Source organism: Mesocricetus auratus, unplaced genomic scaffold (assembly GCF_017639785.1).
Source record: "Mesocricetus auratus isolate SY011 unplaced genomic scaffold, BCM_Maur_2.0 Super-Scaffold_100031, whole genome shotgun sequence".
Lineage (NCBI taxonomy): Eukaryota > Metazoa > Chordata > Mammalia > Rodentia > Cricetidae > Mesocricetus > Mesocricetus auratus.
The window spans coordinates 6,771,698-6,798,257 of NW_024429212.1; the positions used below are offsets into that span (position 1 = coordinate 6,771,698).

The following is a 26,560-nucleotide window of genomic DNA, read 5'->3' on the forward strand; positions in this document are numbered from 1 at the left end:
TTCTTGGTAGACGTAACTAATCAGTCTCAGAGAACGAGACATCCAACTTTCGTGGTATCCATAAAGACACAGAGCACTGTGGACCGCACGGATGTCATGATTTGATCCCTGTGAGCTAATAAAGGGTTTGAATAGGATCCAGACATGTGGCCACAGCTCTCCAGGCTGTGACTCAGTTGAGTGACTGAAGACGGAGAGACATGGCCAGAGGACATGCTGGGTCGGTGGTGTAGCTGTGACTTCCTACCTGTACGACTGTTTAGGAAGTCAAATGTCAGATGCTGGTGTGGTGGTAGGTCCTCTACGCGGGCCTGGCAGCACTTAGGACCAGGGCTAACTGAGAAGATTCACTCCAGCAGGCAGTCTTTGAAGTCATCCCGAAACCTGGTCTCCTAAAACAACTGATAGGTACTGTCATCTGTAACTCTGTGGGTTATCTCTGCAGGGCTGAACTGTCCTGTGGCCCAGCGTGGCTCATGCCTCTGACCTGCTGTGACCTGGTTCTTGCCCCATCCTGGTTCACTGAGCTTGGTCACTACTGGGGAGATAGCACACCCACTAGAGACAAGCCCTTCCTGTGTCACACTTGCTGACCCACGGGCCACACAAGTCATCAGCTTTGCCAGACTCAAGAAAACCACACAGAGAGGGTGTCTGGGCTGCTCAGGCCACAGAGCTCTTGCTGCCTGTTTGCAGAGGTGCTGGATTCACTGGGAGGGGGCAGTCAGGGTATCAGTTACCTCCTGGGATTCCAGTTTAAAGACTAGTTCCCCCAAATGTTCCTCTGATCTTTGCTACCCTTTAGCAAGAATTTTATACATGAGTGTTTTTGAGACATATTAAACAAAGAGGGAATTCAGAATACTGATCTGTTGACACCCATTTCATTGAAAGTAGACTTTAACTCACATCTGGTTTGGGACAAAGTGGATACCCATTCCTGCTGTACCCTTGGTGGAGGAACAGCCATGAGTCCCAGGCATTTGGTTCCTGCATCTCCTGTGATGGAGAAAGAGGCAAATAGTGTTTTTAAAAATATCTATAATTAAAAAAATAGTGGGGGCTTTAAAGATGCCTCAGCAGTTAAGAGCACTGACTGCTCTTCTAGAGGACCCTGGTTCAATTCACGGCATCCACATGATGGCTCACAACTGTCTATAACTCCAGTTCCAGGGGACCTAACACCCTCACACAAACATACATGCAGGCAAAACACCAATACATATACAATAAAAATAAATAATAAATAATTTAGAGATAGGGCCTCATGTATCCCATGCTGACCTTGAACTCAGTATGTAGCCAAGAATGACTAAACTCCCAATCCTCCTGCCTCTGCCTCCAAATGCTGGACTCACAGGAGTGGGCTGCCATGCCCATTTTATTGCTTGTTTTAAATATGTATGGGTGTTTTGCATACATGAATATATGTGCACCACAGAAGATGGTGTTAAGTCCCTGGAACTGGAGTTGCAGACTGTTTCTCGCCATCACGTGGGTTCTGAGAACTGAACCCGGATACTCTGGACAAGCAGCCAGTGCTCTCAGCCATTGAATCATCTCTCTAGCCCCATGGGTCCTTTTAAGTGATCAGGATTTCTCTTACCATAGAGAATTCAAGCAAAAAACCACAGATATGACAGTTTAGAAAATATCCCAGATACCCAGCTCAGCCTAGACACAGGGGTGTGAGGATAGACTTGGTCTTGCCTCAGACCTAAGTCTGATAGGAGAGACTTAGACTTCCTAGGGGAGGCCTTACCCTCTCTGTGGAGGGAGAGGGGGAGTGGGGAGAATGGGAGGAGAGGATTGGGGAATGGGGATTGGAATGTAAAAAATGAATTAAGAAATAAGGAGAAAATACCCCAGTTCCTGCTTCAGGTCATGACCTGTGGATATGTAGCCAGCATCCTTGCAGAGAGCCCTGGGTACCCCAGCCTGCCTCCTGATTCTCTCTGCATTCTGAAGCCTGCTTAGGCTCATTTTGTGCACAGCTCCTGTGGAGAAGAGCAGAGTAGACTTCTGCCCCAGTTTCCCTCCTGTAGAAGTTCTTCCTGTGCTGGGTGGTGGTGGCGCCTACCTTTAATCCCAGCACTCTGGAGGCAGAGGCAGGTGGATCCATGAGTTCCAGGCCAGCCGGGTCTACAGAGCGAGTGTCAGAACAGTCTCGAAAGCTACACAGAGAAACCCTGTCTTGGAGGAAAAAAGAAAGAAGTCCCTTCCTGCTTAGGGATGCTCCTGGGAGAGATGCCTCAAGTCTAATTGCACTCTGGAAAGGCTGTGTTCACTGTGGTCAAGGCCCCTGAGTGGTCGGATTGCATGATTTACTTCCTGGCTCAGTCACTTACCAGTTAGTGGTCTGGACATGTTGCTTGTTCTGAGTCTCACTGTCCTTGTCTTCCAGTCACCATTGGGTGAGTCACGGTTTCTTCCTAACACAGGCAGAGGCCTCAGAAGCTCAGTATTGAGAACAGTGGGCCTCTCTTTGCCTCTGTAGGCTCTGCCTCTGTGGGGCTCCGTGGGACAGTCTGGATCAGAGCTGGGCTCAGTTATTCTCATGCACTCTGACCGCTGTCACCTCTCAGCTGGGGTGACACGGATGACCTGTTTCTCAAGGTTGGTTCTGGTACAGTCTCACGACCTTGGGAGCCAGGCCCAAAGCCCAGCAGGGTCTCTCTGCCTTCTCCGTGCCCCTTTGTGAATGGAAGGAGAGGGACCACCCTCCACACCGTGGGCCCTCAGGTCACAGACTCCCAACCGAAGATCCTTCTCAAAGCCTCTTTGTGTTGTTTTCACTTATGAAAATATCCTACAGACCCATAATTTGGCAATATACATACAACCAATTGTTTTAAAAACAGAAGTGATGCCGGCTATTATAATGTAAACTGTTTTCTAAATGAAACAATTAAAGGAATGTAATTGGAGAAGTATACAAACAGTGGTTAAGACTCTGCTTCTGGGAAGACATATTACAACTTATAATCTTCCTCTATGGGTGTGCGTTGTCGGTGTCTAATCAGGCATGTGAATGGATTCAGGTGTTCCGTCCTATTAGCTGGAAATTGCTCTGTTATTTGCTGAGCTGTTTGTGTTACATTGTTACTGACTCCGAGTTTCTCTCTGTCTGGAGCTCCTTCCTTTGGTCCCTGCAATCTATATAATTGTCTTCCTCACTTTTGTCTTTAGAAAGCTTTAAATAGAGCTCCCTGGATGATGTGTGGTGTCAGAGAGAGAGAGTTCTGGAGGCCTTACAGAAGAAGCCTAGAGCTACGGGGCTGTCACAGAGATGCTGCCGAAGGCAGAAAGGACCAGTTCCGTCTCATGGGTCACGGTGGGCCTGTGACCAGCAGCCTATTCCCTCTAGAAAGGGCCACAGGAGAGTCTCTGCAGACTTCAGCTGACCACTATTGCTTTCTCTTCCAAGGATTCTTGTCCTGAGGGGTTGATGAGAGAAACACCAAGGGAGCTTGATTTTTCTGGGGAAGCAACAGGAAAGGTTCGCTGAGTAAGGAAAGCCTTCAAGGCCTTTCTGGATTCATTCATTCATTCACTCACTCACTCACTCACTCACTCACTCACTCACTCACTATCCTCTTTCACTCCTGGAGTATGCTTCCTGGCAGACTCAGAGCTCCTCCAATGGTATTCCTGGACATTAGACTAGCGGTCAGTTTCTCCCCAATTCAATGTCACCCAACGCATGCTGTAACAGACAGCCAGGGTCACCCGTGTAGGAGCCGCTCCAGACACAAAGCCCAGGAACCTGGCAAGTATGCTCACGGAGGTCAGGTCCACCCTTTTGAATTCAAATAAGGAATACAGCAGTACTGTAAGAAAGAATTTTGGCAAAGTCAAATGCAGTCACTACCTGGATACATCTCCAGCTGACATGAGATAGTGCCATTGCTGTGGGGTCATTAGAATGTCCTTATAGAAGCTATGGATCCTGAGGCCACGTAGTCTCCTGTCACCATTGTCATGTCCACAGCCTGGCCTTGACCAAAGCACAGAGATGGCTCCTGGGTGTGCAGGAGCAGCTGTGCAAGTGGGGTTCTGCTAGAGAACTTAGTGATGACTGGGAAGCTGGGAGGGCGGGAGATCAGCGGAGATAAAACTGTCGGAGACAAAACTACTCAGGGCTGGGGACATGGCTCATTTGGTAAAGTGCTTGCTCCTCATGAGGACCTGAGTTCCAGCCCCAGAGCCCATCTTAAAAGCAATAGGCAAACCTGGATGTTGTGGCTGATACCTGTAATCCCAGCACTCGGGAAGAGGCAGAGACAGGGGGGTCGCTGGGGTTCACTGACCAGTCATCCTGGCCTCTCTGGTGAGAGGCACCTACTCAAAAAACAACAGACAAACTAAACAGTGGACGGGGCCTGAGGAATGGCATGGACATTTGAGGCTGTGCTCTGGCTTACAGTACATACACAAATGCACACACATATCAACGAGTGCATGCGCACGCTCGCACGCGTGTGCACACACACACACACATGTTTATTCAAACAACTGGTTATTTGTAAAATAGTACTGTAGAGAAGGGTTCTATTGGCAGAGCTTGAATTCAGTTTTCTTGTATGTATTTATATGTGTGCATTTGTGTGCGTGTGCATGTGTGCAAGTGTATATGTGTGTATCCTTGTGTGTGCATGTGTGTATGCATGTGTGTGTATGTGTGTGCATACCTGAGTATGTGGAAGCCAGAGACTGACACCAGATGTTCTAGTTACTCTCTACCTTCTTTGTATGAGACAGGGTCTCTTAGAGCCAGATAGACCAGAGAACCCCAGAAATATTTTATCCCCATCTTCCCAGTGCTGGGACTATAGAGGAGTGTCATGGGGACTTTTACTGTGGCACTATAGAGGATGCCACGGAGACTTTTACTGTGGCACTATAGAGGATGCTACGGAGACTTTTACTGTGGGACTATACAGGAGTGCCACGGAGACTTTTACTGCGGGACCTGAACTCACATCCTCATGCTTTTGCTGCGAGGACTTAGCTGACCGAGCCATCTCCCCAGCTCCCAGTTTTCTTTTTTAAAGACCATCATTAACTGGAAGGACAGAGTTCGAGAGACTGCTTGCTCACGTAGCTCTAGTTGGGAGAGCTTCAGCACCACTCCCTTAGGCCTGCAGCTGAGGGGCACAGGACTGAAACACACTGCATCCTCAGGTGTCCTCTGGGGGGTATAGCATCTACTCACAGTGTCAGGCCTCCAGTTATTGGCACTAACAGTGACTAAGGGTTAAGACTGGAAGGCAGAGGACATGGCTCAGTGGATAATTCAGGGGTCTGAATTTGGTCCACCAGAGCCTACATTAAAAAGCTGAGCATGGTGGTATGTGCTTGTAATCTCAAGGCTGGTGAGATTAGGGACAGGTGGATCCCTGGGACTTACTGAGTCCCTTGTAATTGGTGAACACTAGGTGGTGGTTAAAGACCCCGCCTTAAAACCACAGTAACAACAACGACCACCAAAGTGGAAGTCGCCTAAGGCCCTACACCTGATGTTGACATCTGGCCTCCACACATATGTGCCCTTGAGCACGCAAGAACACACATACACACATGCACACTCACTGTGGGACATTTGAAGATTTATTTTTTATTTGTGTGTATGTGTGTGAGTCTGGGGTGAGTTCATCTACATCAGGAACCCAAGGAGGCCAGAATAGGGGATCAGATCTCTCTGAACTCAATATAAGTGGTTATGAGCTGCCTAACACAGATGCTGAGAGCAAAACCTAGGTCCTCTGTGAGGGCAGCAAGCAGTTAGCTGCTAAGCCGTCTCTCCATCCACCGAAGAACATTTTAAACTTAAGTCCACACTTACAGCAGGCTTCCTTTCTCCCTGCGCGTGACTGTTTCCTGGACACGCAGATCTGGCAGTGGCTGGTCCAGAGTGCCGACCCTGACTGGGGCTCACGGCTGTGGAAGCAAAGCTCAGGGGCCCCCATGGGGCAGAGAAGGGTGAGCAGCTGCTGAGGCTCTCGTTGCCAGACTGCTCCGTGATGGGGGATAGTGTTGGCAAATGACAAAGAAGAGAAAATTGGTGTTACACCCCATAGTTAATGTGACAACACGCAGCTAATGAGCACTTAATGATCCCTCCCTGCTCATTTTTGTCACCCCTTGAGAACGTCACTTGTTTTATACTTAGCCTTACAGTGTAGGATTAGCTTTCCGCTAAAGTGAATTAGTCAAGGTTCTTTAAAACTCAGAACAAAGGTGCTGGAAATGTGTGCTAAGAGGAGGCTGAGCTGTGTGCTCTGCAGGCCAAGCTTCACCAGCAGAAGCTGAGGCCTGAGAAGTGGGATTATAGTTTTATGTCACACTTAGAGAGAGACTGAGAGACTTTCATTTCACATACGATGTGTCCTTCTACCTGAAGATGTCGTGACAGAGACGCCAAAGTTGTTGAAGTTCTCAAGACACAAAGATCGCAACCCCAGAGGAAGAACTGTCTTCAAAACACAGAGAGCCAGTTATTTGTCACATACACAGAAGTACAAACACACATGTGCATTCATACACATAGGCACATACAGGCATGCATGTTCACACATCACTTTATACACGTGTATGCACATGTGCATTTACACATGCATGGGCACACGTGCAGATGCTTCATAATACATACACACATGCACACACATATACTTGCACACACACATGCCACAGGCACACACATACACACACATGCCACACATACACACACGTGCATATTTCATATCCTTTCTTTCTTGCCTGGCATCTCAGTACCTTTTATAACCCCTCCCAGTTCTTTTCTGTTCCCCGGCTGATTTCATTTAACTCCAAGGTTCCAGGAAAGGTGGAATTTTTTCCCTTCTTGGTCAGTAACTCAAATGTTCCCCCAGAGGAGCTTGGGAGATTTTGCTTTCCCTGCTGACAATTTTCCTGGTGAACAGAGCCTAACCTTGCAGGATGACACAGTGGTTCTGGGCTCCCTTCTTCCTGAAATCATGCCCAGTGCTACCCCAACCATCCTTTCAGCATCCAGAAAACTCCTATTCCTACAACAGCGCAGAGGAACATGAGTTTGCAGTCTCGGAACTAGAGGGCCAACTGGGAGATGCCAGGGAGGTGTTTAGAACTGTGTGCCCTGCTTCCAGCTGACCCGAGTGCAAACTCGGCAGGGGTTCTGCAGTTCACAGAACCAACCATAGATGTCGACACAGTACGCAGCTCCTTGGAATCCAGGGGCTCTGGAGGCTGAAGTTTCACCATTAGACTTTTTCCTTTGCTTGAAATGGTTGTTTTGTGGGCCACTTAAAAGCCACATGCCTTCTGGGGAGATGGCTCAGTGGATGCAGCACTGTCTTGGCAGGGTGAGGACCCCAGAACCCATATGAAACCTGGCCAGGGGGAACACTTGATAAGCAGCAGTTGGGGATTCCCTGGTGCAGGCTGGCTAGCTAGACTAACTGGAACCAGTGAACTCTGGGTTCAGTGAGACACCGACTCAATAAAGTAGAGGAGACTGGAGAAGACAACTGATAATATCTTTGAGTCTTTATATACACACACACATCTGCACACTTGTGCCTACACACATTTGAAAGTCTGTACACACAGACACACAAACAAAATAGGGAAATTGTATGTTTTGGGGCAGGGTTGCAATTGATAATGGGTCAGCCTTGATGCTAAAGAATTAATTAACATAGGAAATGGTTTTCCATGGCAGCGTGCGTGTGTGTGTGTGTGTGTGTGTGTGTGTGTATGTGTGTGTATGTGTGTGTGTATGTGTGTGTGTGTGTGTGTGTGTGTGTGTGTGTAGGATGGGCAGGTCTAAAGGAAACGGGGAGGGAGAGAGTAATACAAGATGCTGAGTCATCATGTTCCCCCCCCCCACTCCCCACCCCCCCCCCACTGCCCCACCAGGTTTACTAGAGCCTGGTGCACAGATAGAGGCCCGCTCCCAACATTGTCGCCTCCAACTCTAAGCCTCCACAGTTCCCTTTTGGCTGTCTCATTGTCTCTGTGGGGCTAAGGACTCTGTGTATTTAAACCTCACATACACAAAGGTACTAGGCAAGGGGCCCTGGGGACAGTCACAACTCCAGTATCTTCATTTGAAGTTGGACACTCAATGATGCTGTTCCTTCATTCTGATATCTAGTCACTCTGGGAGGTGGGCAGGCCAGACTTCAATTCCCTTGCAATAACCTCATCCTTAACCTCTGCTCTCAAAGTCTGCTTCATCCATTAGTGTGCCTGACCCTGCCACGTGGAGCTGGGAGTCTCCGGGTGGGCAGGGGGCTCCATGCAAACTTGCCTTGCTCAGGGTTCTCTGTAAAAACAACCCAGCCTTTGGTTCTGATTTCCTTTCCATCGATTTACACTGGTAGATTTGATTCTATGTCTTGGAGACGGCTATTCAATTGGAGCTCTGTAGTGAGGAAGCCATTAAGACAAGAGAGGTAGAGCTGCGTGGCTCCCACTGGGATGAGGACACACCAGGCTAATTCCATTTCAAGATCTCATCACTGCCCAAAGCTTAGCGGGATACAGGCCAAGGTCAAGTGTCAGCGCTTGCACAGAGCCTGGGGGCTATGCCCTCCCCTTAGCTCCTGAGCCTACCTGGGCAGGAGCTGGGATGCCAAGGCTACTGGAAACCCAAGGCCGTGGGACTTGTGCACTGTCTTCATCTAACAGTGGAAAGGTCCAGGCCATTTTACGTGTCCTCACTCTACTTTATTTAGATTAATCAATTTTAATAAAAATTAATTTGGGTCCTTAAAATGTCACCATTCTTCATGTTAGAACCAGGTTGAACGCCGGTCTGACCCAGGCACAGTGTTCATGGTGCATGTGTTGCTCACCTTTGTTTAGAAGGAGGGTGTGTGTCCTCTGCAGATGGCCAGTGTGGTTCCTTGCTGTACAATCCTGTCCCTGGGGAGAAAAATGACATGAGGATATAAATCTGCTGAAACACAAACTGGCTTAAAGGATTTTTTTTATTTCAAAGTTTTCAAATCTCATTTTGCTTTGAAAAGAATTAAATTCCATCACAGTTTTATCTGTGCTCTTTTCAGACATTCCCTCTGCCACGCAGACATCTCATGATGATGGTGACGTACCATTCCAGGTATCCGGTTCCTGTAGGTCAGTGGCTCTCAACCGTCCTAATGCTGTGACCCTTTAACATAGTTCTTCATGTTGTGGTGACCCCCAACCATAAAATCCCATTGCTACTTTATAGCTGTAATTTTGCTACTGTTATAAATTATAATGTAAGTGTGGTCTTAGGTGACCCCAGAGAAAGGGATGTTTGACCCTGAAGGGAGTCCCAACCCATGGGTTGAGAACCACTGGTCTACAACTTTGTAGTCTCTTTCCGTGGCACCTCTCTTGTCTGATGAGGCAGTGAGCACCCCCAGATGGTGAAGGTGTTCAGAAACAAGCCCCTCAAAGGAGCCGGTAAGGAAGGTTAAGGGGCTACAGTGAGACTTGCGGCTTCACGGTTCTGCCAAGTGACCCAGGGAATGTCAGTGGACTGGAGGAAAGGGTTGACGTTGAACTTGGAGTGAGTTTTTATCCAGGACCAAACCCAAAGAATGAGCTGAATGTCTTCCTCCTGTAGTCCTTGGCAGGCCTTGGCATCAGGGACTTGGCGAGGGCCATAGAAGGTGGGCCCCTGGTCACCACCACTTGAAGGATGCTGTCCTGGCCGTGCAGTAAGCCAGGGCTGTTCCCCATCTGCCCTGACATCTACAAACGGTGCTTCGTTGTCCCCGGGGTCATTCTTCCCACCTCCCTGGCACAGATCTCAGACCTCTAGGTGGTGTTTTGGCTCACCTCTGGCGACTATACTGTGATGGGGGGGGAAGTCCTTCTGTGTATGTGTTTGTCTGATTGGTATAAATAAAGCACTGTTGGCCAATAGGGAAGCTAGATAGGTGGGACTAGAAGTCAAAGAGGACTCTGGGAAATGCAGTCAAGAGTAGAGGGTCGCCATGTGATCCCAGGGAAGAGAAGATGAGTCAGGATGCCGTCCTCAGAAAGATTAAGACCTTATAGAAATATGTATTAGTAGTCATGGTTTTTTGTTGTTGTTGTTTTTGCTTTTACGAGACAGGGTTTCTCTGTATTGTTTTGGAGGCTATCGGTCCAGCCTGGTCTTGAACTCACAGAGATCCGCCTGCCTCTGCCTCCCGAGTGCTGGGATTAAAGGCATGCACCACCACCGCCCGGCAGTAGTCATGGTTTAATACTTAAGACAGAATTAGCCAATGAGAAGCCCTGGTCATTGGACGGCAGCATTGTAACTAACAGAGTCTCCATGTGTTATTTGGAGTTGACGAGGCACTGGGTCCAGGCTGGCGGGAAGAATGCACGTTACAATACTGGGCTCCGGTGGCCAGGACCTGGGGCCCTTTCCACATGACTCCACCCTGGATACCTGCAGAGAGGGATCTTATGCCATGGCTGGGGTTTTACACGCTATTACTCCCGGGGGCCCAGCATGGTCTCTACTGAAGCCTGTTGCTTCTCCAGCTGACTAAAAATGCAGAGAGTGTTAGAGGGTCCTGATACTCCACCTGGGAAGGCCTCGGGGTGCACGGTCACGGCTGCTGGAGCTCACAGGGGCCTGTTTGTATTCTTGGGGAGCCCACTCCTTCCATCCTTTCTGTCTTCTTGCACAGATTTGAATCACCTGGAAGCATTTGAAGATCTTAGTCTTCGGAGAACTGAATCTATGCCTTTGCAGGTTGGGCTCTGATGGCCAGGCAGGGTCCTCCTGCCTCCATGCGACAGGTAAGTCAGTAGAATCAGTGACACACTTTAGGGGTTGCCCAACATGAATTTCTGAAATAACTTTTTAATTCTTTGGGGAGAACAAGGATTCTGATGATACATCAAGCTTGGTACCCTCTCATAAAGCCGTGGTCCTCGGGCTATGGTGGAGAACATCTCAGGGATGCTCTGTGGCACCATGGATAAAGGCCCTGCTCAATCCTCCTTCGAGGTCTCCAAGAGTGCCTTGTCCTTGTGGGGCCTGTGCTAGAAGTATTGGGTATTTGCTGTGTTTGTATGACGGTTTCAGAGCACAGGGACATGACAGCTCTGTGAAGTCGGTGCATGAGGGAGCTGTGGGGGCCTCATTGCTTCAGCTAAGGGGCTGCTTTTGCATCTTGCACCAGAAGCTGGGTCTCCTGGAGAGGCCGGCACACCTCTACTGTCCTTCAAAGCTGCAGTTTCCAGATGTGACGGTTTGAAGGGGATGTCTCAGGCTTTTGAATACTTGGTCCCCAGGTCACGGTGCTGCTTGGTGAGGCTTAGGAGGAAGTGTGTCAATGGGGGTAGCTTTGAGGTTTCAAAAGACTCACCATTCTCTGTCTCTGTCTCTGTTTCTGTCTCTCTCTCCCTCTCTCTGTCTCTCTCTCTCTCCCGCCTCCCTCTGTGTGTGTATGTGTGTGGTGTGTATGTGTGTGTGTGTGGTGTGTGTGGTGTGTGTATGTGTATGTATGTATGTATGTATGTGTGTGTATGTGTGTAACTATGTGTGTTTATGTATGCATGTGTGTGTGGTGTGTGTGGTGTGTGTATGTGTATGTATGTATGTATGTATGTGTGTGCATGTGTGTAACTATGTGTGTTTATGTATGCATGTGTGTGTGCGTGTGTGTATGTGTGTGTGTTTCCTACTTTTGGCTCAAGATGTGAGCTTTCAGCTGTTCCACCCAACCACACCCACCTGCTGTGTATATGTGTGTATGTAAGTGTGTGTATGTATGTGTGTGTATTATGTATGTGTGTATGTATGTGTGTGTATGTGTGTATATCTGTATGTGTGTATGCATGTATGTACGTATGTGTGTGTGTTTCCTACTTTTGACTCCAGATGTGAGCTCTCAGCTGTTCCCCCCAACCACACCCCCCTGCTGTCACACTCCCCCACCTGGACGGTGCTGGACTCTCGTCCCTCTAAAACCATAAATCTAAACAATCCCTTCCTCCTATAGGTTACCTTGGTCATGGTGTTTTATCACAGCAACAGAAAAATTACTAATACACCAGCCATGTCCCAAATGGAAGGTATCACTGTCCTCAACAAATGTCGTAATGTCACATCTGATTAACTAATCGACACACCTGGAAACTCCTTAAAATTAACATGGGAAATTAACCCAAATAAATTGTAATGCCAAAATCAATTTCAAAATAGTGCATATTTCAGTATGCAAGCACCCAGGTTAGCCACGGGCATACGGAAGAGGATAGTCTAAGTGCCGGCCATGCTTGCTGACTGTTGCTGGTACTTTGTGCTATAGGTGTTGAAAGAGTGGCTCACAGACTGTTTCTGTACACCTAGCGGGATGGAAGCACCCTTTGGGAGGACACATATGCAGACATGCAATGTCTCCACACAGACGCAGTGGCAGGAATGTCCATATGTCAGATATCCTGGAATGAATGACCTTTCTTGGCTAGGCTGTGGTTTTCCTAAATGAGGAACTGTTTCTGTAAGGTTTTGAGGAAAGAAAACCAACTTCTCTTGATTAACAGGGAGGCCATTGCATGGTTAGAAATTTAGGAGCTGCTTGAACTGCTCCTCGGAGCTCTCATGGTAACAGATGCGTCAGACTTGCCTTCTGCAGGTGTGTGCGGCGTGTTGCCTAGAGGGTCTCTCTGAGGAAGGACCAGTGACTGTGTGCACTCCCTGAAATACATTTCTGGTATCCCTGGTGTTGCACTGCATGTGAGGAGACCGCTTGGCACTGTGAAGGTCTCCCTACTCCTGGAATGGGACTCAGGAGCTATTGGCTGCTGGCTAGATCCCTGTCAGTCTGAGAGCCCGACCCTACATTTCCAGATTGCTTCTCAGTCCCCTCCGATGTCTGAGCTGCTCCACCACCTGGAACCCAAATATCTCCAGGTGTCCTGTGGATGTGACAGACGCTGCATGGGTCTGAGGAAGAGCACGTGAGCTGTCCCCATCCTCCTGTGCCCTGGTGCTTTTGAGAAGCCAGTGGTCTTTGCACAGACGGGGTCCCCATCTCAAGAGGTGGTGGACACTTCCTTAAACTTGGGCTCAACACCTGAAACACTTCCAGACTCCCCCTGCCTTGCTGGGTCATCACGGAGTCACAGCAGAGAGCCTGCTGGGGTCTGGTGGGAGAATCTGAGGACAGAAAAGCACTCAGCATGCTCAGTTAGAACTGCCACCTCTGCTTGTCCCCAACACCCATGCAGGGGCAGAGGCTGGCTCCACAGGGGCTCTTGGGAAGGCTCCTGCTTTGTCCACTGGAGCAGCAGACCATGTCTCTGCAACCCACAGCTCACAGGGCGTCGGAGACTACGCATGCATGCACGTAAACGAGCAGGCAGCCAGCAAGCGCTGAACCACAGCAAGGAGTAAGTGCTTCTGTCCCTTGGACAGACGTGCAGATGGGGTGGCGGGGATTGGTTGATGGTGAGCACCCATCTGGCCCCCCAGATCATCCCTGACAGGCCACAAAGACACCTCAACCACTACCTGATGGAACCACTGAGCTGAGTCCAGGGTCGTGAGAGGCAGGAGTATGTCATTATTTTGAGCCACAAAAGCTGACGCTCCTAATTGTCTGTGCACTTGGGTAAAGGGGGTGAAAGAGCTTTGAATCACATTGCTGCCTCTGAGTCTATCCAAGTACAAGGCAGGTAGGCCTGCTGTGCTGGTAATATGGCCATTTTATGAGTTCAAGCTACAATATGCAGGGTAATTAGCTGTGAGATATTACCATAATGGCTGGTGACAGCTCAAGGCCTACTTGGCCTGGACATGAGGGCTTCCTCTTAGGGGAGGACATACTGAGTCGACAGTGTCATGCATGGGAAACACCCAAGAGATATGGAGGCAAGATTGGGCTGGAGTGCCATAGGGCCACCAGGGGGAGGGAGGCAGAGGAAATGTTCCTGTGACCACAGCAGGGTGGTCCAGGCCAGGACATCCCAGGACTGCCCATAGAAGGACCCAATCCCACCTCTCCAGCGCGTCTTGCCAGAGCCTGAGGAGTGAGCAATGACTCGATGTGGTCATGAACTCAGTGATGTTAGACAGACAGGCTACCTGCCGTGTGTGTGTGTGTGTGTGTGTGTGTGTGTGTGTGTGTGTGTGTGTGTGTGTGTGTGTGTGTGAATCCTGTGGGACTACCAGGGGGGATGTTGGATCCTATGGTCCTGCCAGTGAGGGGATGTTGGTTCAGTTTGACTTATCTGATTTGTCCAAGTAACACTGCCCATCTGTGCATGGGTGTGCTGGAAATGACCATTCTACCACATTCAAAACAGAGTGAGCCCCCACCGCCAGCAGTTATTAACTGCTCTTCAGTAAGGTACGGGGCCAGACTGATCTTGTGCAGGTAGCTAGAGCTGTTTTGTGCTCGTGAGTGTGAGAACTATTTCAGGTCCCAAAGCTTGCACAGAAGCAATCCTCCCCATCCCCCAGCTCTTACATTCTTACCTCCTCTCTTATGTTCTCTGAGCCAATGACAGTGAGAAGGACATCCCACGTAGGGCTGGGCACTGTCTCTTCTTCATAGCTCTTAGATGAGATTTTAAAGAGTAAGTCACTCAGATCCCCTAAAGGACACAGTTAATGAAATGGGTGGTTTTAGGGCATTTTCCCTCAAGGTCCCTGCAGATCCCTGTGCAGGAGTAAGTGGACTGTGTAAGACTGGACCCTGGTTACTCATCTACCCATCGGTGTAGGAAACACTGTGGTTCATTCCAACAGTGATATCTCTAAACACCTTCTTCTACAACCAGAGAAAGTTGCCTTTCAGATCTACCTTGTAAACCTGCAGTTGTCAATGTCAGGTAAGAATCATGAGCTGTAGGTCCTCAGCAGGCAGAGGTGTCCGCAGCCGCAGTCAAATACATCTGCCATGCTTCCATTTAACACCCAGATTTAGCAGACCCCTTAGAGGACACACATATACAAGGGCAATTCATTTGCAAAATTCTAGTTTTCTAACACTGGCACTAATGCCTGTACCTGTGTTATATGATAACTATGTGTTCATTGGCTCTGGCTTGCTTTGCCTCCATTTGACTAAGAAGCAAAGAATGCTCTTTACTGTGTCAGCAGAGTCACATAGTGGTATATTACCTTTAATGTTCCCATTTGAATTTAAAGTTTGCCTTTGACCAACAGAGTTGCCGGTTATTCCTCCTCAAGAGTGAACTGGGGGAATTGCCTTAGCTGTTACAGTGCCCTTCCTCTATCAGAAAGGACCCAGAAGCCTCTAGGTTCTGCCTGGTGTCTTGTGATTGTTTATAGATTCCCTTAATTACTGAGCGTGATACCACGGGTGGTGCCTGTGTGTGGAATCCCAGCTTTCCTGGTTCAGGGTATAGAGCATTCACTTCAGCCTTGCATGCCCCTCGCTGTGTCCAGTAACCACCCAGAAATGCACGATCCAGAGGAGCTCAGGCCTTCCATGCCCTTGGCAGGGTCGACAGGGTCAAGGCAGAGAAAAGAGAATGATAATGATGACTGTGTTCCAGGGAGGACGCTCGAAAATTAACTATGAAATAATGGAACTGCACACACGCTCTTCTGTTTCTAAAAATGCGGAAAGTACAGGGAAGTTGTCTAGTTCGTCTTGCAGCCCAAGCTCTCTGAGAGAGTATTAATGACTATTTCACAATGCATCAGCTGGCTGCCTGCTGGAGGCCCCAGGGCTAACTTCTGAGGAAGGTTAAGCGGTATGTTCCGCTTGGGATTACCACTGCCATTCAATTCATTAGAAGAGTTTATGGACTTACAATATGTCTGTAATTTATAGCCTGCTTACTGACAAAGCTCCATGCTGACATATGTCTAATTTGCCGAGGTTATCTTGAGTTCCATTCATCTCCCCCACTAACAATGCGCCTCCTGATTCCATGCTTCCCGGATGAGGTACATGTGGTTTCATATTTAGTGCTATCAATCACAGGTAATTGCTTCCAGCCCCAGCTTAGGGTAGAGGGTGGCTTCTCTGTAGCCCTTGATGACAGATGGCAGGGCTGCACAGCCAGAGGAGGGCGCCATGCCCCAGCCTCCCCAGAAGGTGCCTGTTTCGGTAGCCTTGGAACTCAGGATGTAACCAGGCAGAAATGCAGTCACCAGGGACTCAAGGCTTCTCTGTTACTTACCATGGTGGCTGTGGGGAAGAAAGGACACTATTGCTGGATCCTCTCTGGGATCTGGTGGATGTGAGCAGGTGTCATCCATTGTGACAACTCCCGGCACGATCTGAATGCCTGGCTTGACCAACCTTGCCCTGTCTGCTTAGAGCTGTGCCATGGACATCCCAAATGCTTTCTAGAAGCTGGCTTTGAGAGAGGCCTGGGGCAGTGGGACTGTGGATTTTAAAGTGTGTTTGGCTGTACCCTGAAGATTTGGTGCTGCTCACCCAGCCTTTGCCGGGGATGCACAGTCAAAGTTGAGACCTGGGCTGCCTGACTAGAATGAAGAGGATACCTAGCCCACCTCATTCTCCCTAAGAAGTGACCTTGCCACCTGCTTTGATCACTGAGTGTGTGTGTGTGTGTGTGTGTGTGTGAGAGAGAGAGAGAGAGAGAGAGAGAGAGTGTGTGTGTGTGTGTGCATGCATGTGCGCATGGATACAGATGTGCACGGGAATATGGAGGTGTTGGTCTGCAGGAACATTCCTTCTTATTCTTGAGTCAGGGTATCTCATTGATCTAGAATTCAGTGAGTAGGCCAGGTCCGCTGACCAGAAGGCCCCAAGCATCCTTCCATCTTTCTCCATCTCCTCAGCACTGGGATTACAAGCAGGTGGCATCATACCTGCATTTTCACACGGATTCTGGGTGCTGAGGTCGGCTTCTCATTCTCACAAGGCAAGCACTTTGAACTGTGCCGTCTCCCCAGTCTGTACTTTGTGGATTTCTTGATGAAAAACACCAACTACTCAACATGAGACGCCGAGGATGGCGTGGCTGTTTGGTGCTTGGGGTATAGAGAGAACACACAGATCCACTGTGTGCCTCCAAAGCTGTAATCCTAAATTGAAACAGTGTAGAGGCAGATGACCAAACCCGAGAACTGCTTCTGTGAATTCTTGTGCTTTTTTGAGGCGACTGGGGATTCCACACTGGAGGTGTTTGGGCTACTAAATAGCTCAGAGTCAGTGTTTACAGAATCCATTCAAATTTTTCAATGATAGGGCCTCAATCCAAAGAGCAGAAGCCCATGATCCTATGGTATTTGGCACTACCAAGGGGACAGCAACAGAACGAGTGGAAAACACGATGTCCTAAGTACTGTTTCTTTCTGAACAGGTGATCAGCAACAATGATCAAGGAAAAAAATCCTCCAAGGATGGCTTTTGAAGCTGGGCATGGTGGTGCACATGGATGTGTATGTCCCTTAATGTGGAGTACACAGGACTTGTCCTTCAAAGCACTGATTTCTTGAGTCATGATTTTGTCTTTGTGTCCAGCTAGTGATCTGGAAATGATACTGTTGGTTCACAATTAGGCTGAGAAGGCTCCCCAAGAACAGACATGTGGGTTGAGGAAGCTCCAAGGCAGGATCTACTCATTAGACACAAGGATGTGTGTGTGCCTTGTTCTATCTCATAGCTTAGAAATCTGCATCTGAAGAAAAAGAAGAGAAAGGAATGTTTTTTGAGCTATTGATTTGTAACAATGTATAACAACTGATATTTAAAAAATTGAAGCCTGATGTAGCTACCAGACCTGTTCAATGGGGGACACCTTTACTTCTGCAAGATAAGAAGGTCTGGAGGTCCCCCTAGGGACAGCAGTCCTGAACAAGGTGTCTAAAACAGGCAAAGTGGTACGTTTTGTTGGTGGGTTTTATCATGGTTAAAAAGAACTCGTGAAGGTTAAATGGTCAACTTACAGCAGTATTTGTGGATCTCAGAGCAACAGGAGGCAAGGGCCAGCCAGTGAGCTGAAAATTATACTGTTGGTTTACAACTGGCCTGAGGAGCCTCCCCAAGAAGAGACAAGTGTGTTGGTCAAGGACCCAAGTTGGGAATGGAGACGGCTACATGTCATGGGCAACTGGCAAGGACTGTAAACATCATTCCTTTTTAAAACTTATTTTTCAAAAGTTGGTAGACTGTAGGGAATTTTCTCTTTAGCCATCACTGCAGAGAGTAGGGGAACAAGTCAGGGCATTGCATGGCTCTCTCACCGTCTGACAGGGTCATGAAAAGAGGAGGGCACAAGGCACAGTGTTGGCAGCAGCCAGAGTCACGCAGGGCACACTGCATACTCTCCAGATGAGGTCGTCACTCTCTGCACCTATCTGGACAAACCTGTGAACTCTGGCTGGGGACTCTGTGTTCTACAAGGCAGTGGATGAGAGCAGTGAGCCTTCTGTGTCCCGAGTCCGTCTCTGAAGACAGAGCTTTGTGTGCCATGTGTCAGCACCCAGGATACACGTGGGCCTCACCTCATGCTTTACTACTGTGATTGTGAGATGGGTCTCGGGGTGTCCTGAACTGTTTGGTAGAGCAGAGAGGAGAGAAGGGAAAGGGCGGGTGCTGGGGAAGCTCAAAGGCAGGACCCGCTCACTAGACACGAGGATTGTGCGTGCCTAATCCTAGGTCATGGCTTAGAAGCCGCATCTAAGAAAAAGAAGAGATGGGAATGATTTTTAAGAGTTTTTTATTTTATTTTATGTGTTTGAAGTTTTGTCTGCATGCATGTATGTGCACATCATGCAGTACCCGCTGAAGCCAGAAGTGAGTGTTGGATGCTCTGGAACTGGAGTTACAGAAAGTTGCGAACCAACATGTGGGTGCTGGGAACTGAACTGGGTCCTCTGTAAGAGCATCCTCTGTAAGAGCCATCTCTCCAGTCCCCAAGGAAGGTTTTGAAGAACACTTACAGGGCAACAAAGTTCACATTCTATCTGTATGGTAAACTAGAGAAGTTCTCAATAAAATTTGCAAAACAAAAATGAATGCACATCTGCCTAGAAAGAAAACTGTGGCATCGTACAAGAGAGCTAACACTCTAGAAAATTCCCTTCTTTTAACCCTAGGGCTGTGTTTACAGAAAGGGGGCAGATAGATGGTATGTCTCTAGATAGATGATGATATGTTCTTAGATGGTAGGTGATTAATAGATGATAGTTATGTATGTGTAGACTTATAAATGACAGATAGTTGGGAAGTAGATACTTAAGTAGAAGATAGATAGGAAGGTTGGTTAGCAAGTGTAAGGACTTAGGCAGGCAGTTATTTCTTTATTTTCCTGAGACATGTGCATGCATGTGGACAGACAGACAGACAGACAGACACACACAGAGAGAGAGAGAGAGAGAGAGAGAGAGAGAGAGAGAGAGAGAGAGAGAGAGAGAGAGAGAGAATGGTAAATGGAGAAGACTCTTGTGCTAGGAGTGATCTAGCCAGCTGATAGACTGTCTATACCATCATTTGAATGTCCTGGAAAGCAAAACATTGTGTTAGCTCCCTTATATAATGGCTCTATGATTATCACAACCGGTGAAGATGCAAAGGACCACAGAAACATGGGGTCCTGGCTATACTGTATAGGGAAGCCAGCCTGGCACAGCCATGCTATTGTGGGTCTTGAGGCCCATTGCACAGGTCCTGGGTGTTCCTCATTGCGTCTCTTTGCTGTGTGACTTTTCCTGGTGGAATGTGAATAAATGCCCGTTTGCCTCAGTTAGAGCACTGACAGACCAGAAGCTGATCCTAGCTTAGAGACCCAGTGAGTTCATTGGGATTAGTTGCAGGAATGTGGTGACTCATGCAAGTTGCGTCCTTACTGTCTCTTGCACAACTTTCAGTCAGTTGCCTGGAACTCTGAAATTTCTTACGTCATATACGAACGATCTCAGGAAGGAGCCTCATGAGTCTTCTGAGTTCCTAAGTTCTATTAGCCCTGTTAAGATTCCTTCGCTTCTGAGTTGCATGGCTTTGTAGGAGCCAGAGTCTGTGCCTTCTTCTGGTTGAAGAACGTGACCACACACGTGAATTTTGCTTCATTTAGATAAGCACTTCATAGGCACCACACCCAAGTGTCACAGTGCTGGTCTCTGAAAGTACAGTGGTGGTTTGAGTGAAACTACCCTACAGGCACAGAGGGAGTGGCACTACTGAGGTGTGGCATTGCTGGAGGAAGTGTGTCACCAGGGGACAGGGTTTAAGGCCTCAGGTGCTCAAGCCTGGCCAGTGTGTCTCAGTTCATATCCTGCTGCTGCCTGCAGATCAAGATGTAGAGCTCTCAGCTCCTTCTCTGGCACCTGTCTGCCTGCACGCCACCATGTCCCACCATGACAATAAAGGACTGAACCTCTGAACTATAAGACAACCCCAACTAAAAGTTTTCCTTTATAAGAGTTGCTGTGGGCTGGGCGTTGGTGGCGCACGCCTTTAATCCCAGCACTCGGGAGGCAGAGGCAGGTGGATCTCTGTGAGTTAGAGTACAGCCTGGTCTACAGAGCGAGTTCCAGCACAGCCTCCAAAACAATACAGAGAAACCCTGTCTCGAAAAACCAAATAAATAAATAAATAAATAAATAAATAAATAAATAAAGCTAAAAAAAAAAAGAGTTGCTGTGGTAATGGTGTCTCTTCACAACAATAAAATCCTAACCAAGACAGAATCTAACATTGTATCTGAAATCATTTCTTACCATGTTACCATTGCCATCTTAGATATGGAGTAGCATCTTTGCCAGCATGCTGAGCTATGCAGGGTTTCTAAATATTAATGTGTTCTGCTATGCAATATTAAAGGTCAGCGATTAACATCACTCTGGCCTTGTTAGGAAATCCCATAGGAATTAATCTGTCAAGCTTTGGGTAATAGATCCACATTTTGTATGTGGCTTTGAAGGTTCCAATTTCATCACTGACAGCAATTCCTGTTGTAGTTGCTGTTTATGTAGAAGACTAATGCTATCATCTCAGGAAGCTCTACTGTCTATGTCTGAAGCTCATTTGTGAGAATGTGGCTAGTTTAGCTGGTAACTCACACCTGGTCTTCGCCACTGTGGGGAGGAGTAGATAGTCATACCTGGGATGTAGCAGAAGTGTTTTTCTTTTTTTATGTGGGCCTTGGGGGACTTTATATAGATTACTAATTTCATTTTTTTCCTAAGAGACAAGGACCCACACTTTATAATAAAAGCATTATCATTTAATAATGAGAACACTATAGAGGCAGAGCAGTCAAAGAGGGACAGCTTACTTTATGACCTCGCAATGCCAGACGTTAGCCTGAAAGGCAAGCAAGCTGATTGAGCGCAGAGCATAATTTAAGAATTCTGACACATGACCCTCCATTTGAGGGGACAATTTTACATGTTGCCTCCGCCTTATCTTAGTCCTTGCAGCTTAGGTTTGGTTTTCTCAACAACATGACTATTGTTCTTCATGACTATTCTACAACTCACTGGCTGCATGACCTTGCAGGCCAGCTTGGCTATTTGGTAACTTTAGACTCTGAATTTCTAGTTTGGGCATCCTTTAGGGGGCTTGATCATTTGGAGGGGTAGCTAGACTAGCAAGCATTAGCAGGGGTCTACTGTTTTCTCTCCATTTGTATCTGACCTAGGCTGGGTAAAAACACCTTTGAAAATGAACCATCTGGCTTATGACCAACTGTGTGAGTGGGTGGAGCCAGTCTGAGGGGCAAATGCAGTGGACCCTAGCAAGGCACGATTAAGACTCTCAAGACTCGCTTTGTCTTTCTCACACCTTCAGTCTGCCGTCCGTCCTCCCCCCTCTACCTCCTGAGAACTGAGACTGAAGTCATGTGCCACCATGCCCAGCTCCTATGAGACAGGCTCTTTTGCATGCCGGCTCCCATCTGTTTATTTTTGAGGTAGGTTCTCTTGTAGCCCAGGCTAGCCTCCAACTTACTACGTAGTGGAGGATGACCTTGAACTTGTGACTCTCCTGCCTCTACATTTTGAGAGACTGGCTTATGTGGTACTGGAGATGAAACCCTGGGGATGGAGGCCAAGGCTTTACGCTTGCTGAGCAAGCGCCCTTATCAACCGAGCTGCATTTCCAGCCCTAGAATGCATGCTTAAAAGCAACAACAGCTTAGGTCCTTTTGGTTTCCATAATGCACCAAGGGCCACTAGGTCAGCATGGGGTTTTCCTGACTCCATCTGGCTCTAGATCCATCTGCCTTGGCTGCTCTGCAGGTCACATGCATAGGTATCCTTCCTACTTCACTCAATCCCCTGTCCTTAGTTTTAGATGCAAAGAAGTCAATAACCCAGGATGTGCTTCTAGATTTAGACCGCGACATCCCTAAAACTCGGGGAAGTCTATGAATCGGAGGAATGGGCCAAGGGAGTCGTGCATGCACTCATTCATAGTACAGGTTGGCCTCCAACTTCCTCTGTAGCTGAGGCTGACCCTTTAGCCTCTATTGCCCGGTGTGCTGGGATTACGGGTGTGAGCCATCAAGACAGGGCTGACCAGGGTGCTAAACCTGGGAGTTCCCAGAAAGCAGCCCTGTGGGAATCCAGACAACTAGTCCGGGAACAGGTCACGGCTGTCCCTTCTATGGCCCTCCCTGCCACCTCCCTCCCCTTCCAGGCATCAGAGTAGAACTCACCCTACCTCACTGCACACAGAAGGCTGCACACTTGAGGCCCTCTCAGCAGACGTCTTTTTAAAAAGACATCTCTCATTTATGCTGGAGAAGGGAGAAGATTCATTAAAGAGAAAAAGATAAAAAAAAAAAAGGCCCCCACCCCAGGCTTGATGAAAAGGGCACCTCCCGGTTTGGCTCTCCCCAATGGTGGGACCTAATTACCAGCGGCCCTGGCGGGCTGGGCCTGGGCTGCCAGCTTTGCAGAGTACAGCTCTTTTAATTACACACACAGTTCCCTGCTCTCCGCTCTCTGGCAGCCCCATGGCCGGCACCTGTGCTCTCAGACCTGGGGCCCGGGTCGTCCTGCAGATGTCCCGGCTCTTTTGTTGGTTTCCTATTAGAGGCACTTAATAGGCAGGGACTGGGGACAGCCTTGCTGAGCGCCTGGCAATGGGCTGCAAACATTGTTCCCTCGGTGGGTAAAGGGTCAAATGGTCTCTCCCCTGCCCAGGCTCAGCTGGATAATTGCTGGTGATTAGCAATTTTAATTACCAGGTGCGAGGGGTCGCCCCTCCCCCATAATTGGGCAGGCTCTTAATAGTCCTGTGGCTGCAACCAGGGAGTGCCTTTTACCAATATGCTCTGAGCCTTTTAAAGTTAATTAAATTAAAGCCCCCAAAACTGCCAGAGATGGGTTGGGGGAATCTTCTGCTCCAGACACCAGGTTTCCTGTAACATTTGTCCTACGGATAACATGAACCACAACTCCAAGAGCAGAGATTAACCCCTGGCAAGCAGTGTGGCCCCCTGTGCCTGTGACAGTGGTGACACTGGTAAGCAGTGTGCCCCCTGTGCCTGTGACAGTGATGGTCCTGGTAAGCAGTGTGCTCTCCTGTGCCTGTGACCATGGAGGCTCTGGTGCCTCGGATGTTTTAGAGAGCAGCCCCAAGACACCCCAATGTGCTAGCTTCACACCCCGACTTACAGGATTCCCGACTCTGTCCTGACCCAGGGCACAGCCTCAGTTTCTCCAAATGGGTCTCATTTACATCCAACCATCACAAGCATTCATTTCAGTTGAGCAAATGCCTCGGAAGGTCAGAAGCTTGACAATTCTGGGGATGGATATGGGGGTTGGAGGAGGAGGAGAAGGAGGAGGAGGAGGAGGAGGAGGAGGAGGAGGAGGAGGAGGAAGGGGGAAGAGAGAGGAGTATGGGAGAGAAGGGGGATAGAAGATAAGGAGGAAGGAGAGGAGGGGGAGGGGCCACAGAACCTCTACGTCCCAGTTTCTGCTGTGGAACATGCTTTGGCAGCTTGGGAGGTGGAAATCCAGGGCAAAGAGCACAGAACTCTGAGGAGGGGTGGGGGTGGGGGCAGATACACAAAAGCGGGGGGGGGGATGGGGCTGAAAACTAGAATGAAGACCCAGTGGTGCCTCTCCCTGCTGGGAGAGGACTTGGGCTGGAAAGTCTTCCAGAAGGCCCTTGATCCACAGCTGCCCAGCACTAGTGGCACGCAGGAGGTCGGGAAACCTTGGTTTCTTTGGCCCCGTGTTTAGCAGTTTTAATGTCCATTAACTTCTTTCTGGAGAACTTGTAGAACGCTCTGTGTCCCCCAAGATTAGATTCTGCCCCAGCCTGTGCCCCAGAATCTTTCCTTTACTACAGCAGGGTCCAGTCCTGCTTTCGGCTCCCACAGTCCAGTGAGAATCTAGTCACTGAGCCAAGGGCCCAGGAAGCTTCTGGAACGGTGAGGACGAGCAGGCTCTGTAGAGCGGGAGGAGGCCAGCTGGACCCAGGTGCTGGGCCCTGCAGGTTCACAGGGGTGACACAGACCAGAAGCCTGCCCAGGTAATCGTCAAAGTGAGTCACAACCCAGACTTGTGGGTGCATTGCTCTGTAATTCGTGACTTAAAATTACCCGTTTCTCCCCTCCTCCGCCTGCTGACTTTTCCAGCCCCCTCTCCAGTGTCATTGGTAGAACACCAGCTTCCATGTACATGAGTGGCTGTGTATGTAGAATCCTGTCCCAATTTCTACCTACAGCCTATCTCCTGTACTTATACTGACCTGGGACCTGGGGACCTGTGCAGACCCTGAGTCTCTCTGGGTCTCTGAAAGGCGGGGTGTCTATTGTATTCTGCTTTTCAGCAGGAGAAGGCTGGGTGTCTGGACCACACAGGGCCTGGACAGCAGCTGGAAGCCATGGTTTTCCTCAGCATCCCCATCCCTTCTAGGTGCTACAAAGGCTGGTTTCCATCAGAGACATTGTAATGGCCCCATATTTGAAGACAGCGATGACTAGGGCATTTGACTCTGGCCTCTTTGTCCTGAAGTTACAGTGGCGCAGATGGGTCATGGAGGTTTATTTTCCAAAAATAAAAGGATAAGCTTTCTGTCCTGCTTTATTTTCTCATAGCCTCTGGGCCCTAAGCCTTCTGATGCTACTACAGATAAACCATCAAGTATCATCACAGAAGGTCTAAACTCACCTGTGTCCCACAAGTTTGCTTTCCCGTGTATCCACACCCATGGAAACAGGTTGGATTCCAAACTGACGCCTGGCAGGTGTAAGTGAACATTTGTATAAGGTGACCCAGTCTGCTGGGGTCACCATCATCATTGATAAGTGCTTTTGCTAAGCCAGCAGGGAGTTAGTTTCCTTCAAAACAGTTTGCGCGCATGCACGCTGATCGTAAGTGGAGGAAAGTGGGCAGTGAACTGGGGGCAAGAGAGGGACCCGCAGCCTGCCCACCCGACCTATCGTTTTTCAGTTTGACACACATCCGGGGACAGAGACCACTTCTTAATCACAGCAGCAGAAACTGTACACAGAGCCTGTGGAACCGCCGGGATGTCTTAAAGAAATAATGAAATTCCTTTAGATATCTTTTGTTTCTTGAAGTTTAGTGAAAAGATTGATTTCTGGTCATTATTTATCTATTGTCAACTTTAACAAACAGCTGTAGTGATAATTGCTGGATTTCCACTCTGTGTTTAGAGGGAACTGTCAGTTCACAAACATGGAATTGTGCTATTATCTATGTCTACGACGTGTTTCTGTAAATATACAGACTTAGTGCCGGTTTTCAATAAGTACAAAAAGATGCTAATTACTACTATAACTATGTTAACACATCAAAATACATAAAAATAAATAACGAAAATGCGATTTTTCTGTGAGAAATTCAAAAATGCTCCTTTTGAGGCAGCCTGTCACACATTACTTTGGAAGCGGCACCACCATCACCTCTGCTTTCTTGACCTCAGTTACAGCTTTCTGGCCCTCGATGTGGGGGGTGCACAGAGAAGTCCCTATTCTTGGTGGTCACATCTCTAGGATGCCTGGCCTTCAAATGTCTCTGGCTTTGAGCTCCTATAGGCACTGGGTCCTTGTGGCACATTCCTCAGGAAAGAAACAGAGCTCCAACTGAAGAGTCACTGAGCTCCTCTAAGGAAACCTGATTTGGGGGACTATGCTGGTCGGGAAGTACAGCTTTGCACTGTCTCTGGTCTTGATGCTAAGCTGGAAGGGGCCTATTAAACGATCAACCTTTTCTCCTCTTTGCCTTGCTAACAGAGTCCCTCAGTGTAGGCTGTAGGTCCTGAAAGGTCTATATGTTTCACAGGGGCATCTTTTTGTGCTTTTTGGCCACTTCTCCATTTACTCTGAGTTTCTGACTGAAATAATGTTTGCTTATTGGCTGGTTGAGGGTGTGTGTGTGTGTGTTAGCACATGTATGTTTTAGCACATGAATGCATGTCTATACCTCAAGACCATGAAAGATAAGGTTTCTACAGTAGACAATTAGATTCTAGCAAGGAACCAAAATATGTATCTATTCAGTATCACCTGGGAACAGAACCAATAGGATGCACATAGGATAAATGAAATGTACATATATATGCATATATATGTACATTGCATACATATTATAGACACACAACAGGGAGAGAGAAATTTTTTAAAA

The 26,560-nt window shown here is 48.3% G+C and overlaps 1 long non-coding RNA gene across 1 annotated transcript; it reads left to right on the forward strand.

The window, feature by feature from the left end:
- Positions 1–190: 190 nt before the first annotated feature.
- LOC121135185 lies at positions 191–24,985 on the forward strand. The gene is made up of 4 exons (XR_005872401.1): positions 191–408; positions 10,683–10,794; positions 21,744–21,864; positions 24,827–24,985. It is a non-coding gene; the product is annotated as an uncharacterized LOC121135185 (long non-coding RNA).
- The last annotated feature ends 1,575 nt before the right edge of the window (positions 24,986–26,560 follow it).